The sequence below is a fragment of the Lupinus angustifolius genome, chromosome LG08 (genome assembly GCF_001865875.1).
Source record: "Lupinus angustifolius cultivar Tanjil chromosome LG08, LupAngTanjil_v1.0, whole genome shotgun sequence".
NCBI lineage: Eukaryota > Viridiplantae > Streptophyta > Magnoliopsida > Fabales > Fabaceae > Lupinus > Lupinus angustifolius.
The window spans coordinates 13,183,882-13,185,783 of NC_032016.1; positions in this window are offsets into that span (position 1 = coordinate 13,183,882).

A 1,902-nucleotide genomic window follows, 5' to 3' on the forward strand; every position below is an offset into this window, starting at 1 on the left:
TTGAGTAATCGGTTACTCACTTTGAGTAATCGGTTACTCAAACTCTCTGTCCAACAGATATTTAAATTTAATTTTAAGTAATCGGTTACTCACTTTGAGTAATCGGCTACTCAAACTCTCTGTCCAACAGAAATTTAAATTTAATTTTGAGTAATCGGTTACTCACTTTGAGTAATCGGTTACTCAAACTCTCTGTCCAACAGAAATTTAAATTTAATTTTGAGTAATCGGTTACTCACTTTGAGTAATCGGTTACTCAAACTCTCTGTCCAACAGATATTTAAATTTAATTTTGAGTAATCGGTTACTCACTTTGAGTAATCGGTTACTCAAACTCTCTGTCCAACAGAAATTTAAATTTAATTTTGAGTAATCGGTTACTCACTTTGAGTAATCGGTTACTCAGCTTCAAAAATCAGTTTTTCAGTTGGATAGCTTTTTTCTCACACATGTAACCTGTTACTTAATGAAGTAACATGTTACACACTATTTTTGAAAAATGTTTTAAGTCTTTTAAAAGTGTCTCACATTTTCTAAAAAATAGTTTGAGCAATTATACTTGTATATACTTAAGAGTTTAGGATAGAAGTACTTACAAAGACTTAATCTAATGTCTTGAAGCTTTATCTTCATTTGTCTTCATAAGTCATCTTCCTTTTCTTCTTTTTGGTGATGTTGGTGTCTTCATCAAAACTGTGCCAAGATCAGGAGCAAGATCTTCTTCACACATGTTTGGTCCCTACCCGACCCAAAATATTGACTGGGTCTATTTTTGGAACCCGAACACAGTCCTAAATCCGATCAGACCCGACCCTCTTCGGACCCAATCATGATCGGGTCGTGCCAGGTGAGCGGATAGGGTCGAGTCCTGCTTGCAAGGCACCATGGTAAGTTTTCTCTTTTAGTAATAAAAGTTTTAGTTTTCTACAAATCCTTTGTAATTAAGTAGAGTATTCCATGTACTTATTTTTTCTTACAAATTAATAATATTATTTCTCTACAACTTCAATATATTCTATAACTTTATGATACTGCAAGTAATTATAGCATAGCAATGTGCATTATATTGAGAGTTTATTAACGACATCAATCTTAATTAATTGCTTATTTACACCCTATACTAAATAAGCAAATTTTCAATTTCAATTTTAAATCATTAATGACTAATACTCTAATAGGTAGTGTTTTTGGTACAAACTCTAATAGGTAGTGTGAAAAAATATTTTGAGGTGTCAAGAGTATCATCCTTTTTACATTATTTCCATACCTTTTTTTGGGAATTCACTTTTATACATAATATAATATAATATAATATAATATATATATATATATATATAGTTTCACAAGGAGTAGTTTAGTTATTAAGTTGTAAGATGTGAAGTGAATTATAAATGTGTGATCAATACCTTATGTTTGGTGTTTCATTTTCTTCTCTCCTGTTAAACTTTGGTAGGAACATGAACGAGAAAGAAAAGAAAATATTGAAGAAGGAATAAGGAAAAGGAATAATATTTCTTATTATTTTTTCAACGAATTAGATTACAAAGAATGAGGAAATCACCATTTATATATTACATTGTCTAACTAACAACTAATCGATTAATTAATTAAATACGTTATTAATCGATTAATTCTTATAGAATTATAAAAATTTCATTATTCATATAATCGATTAACAATATCACATTCAGAATCTCAACCATTCTAGTATCTCCTTTCCTACTTTTGATATAAGATTTTGTATGAGCCTCCGGGTCATGTAAACAAAAAAATATAAACGTATAGTCGTACAAAAAAAGTAAAATACTTTAATAAAAATATCATTTCAAACTTGATTTTGTAGGATAATATATACTTGTAGGATATATATTTTTTGAATTATCTTGTTAAGAGTGTCCTATA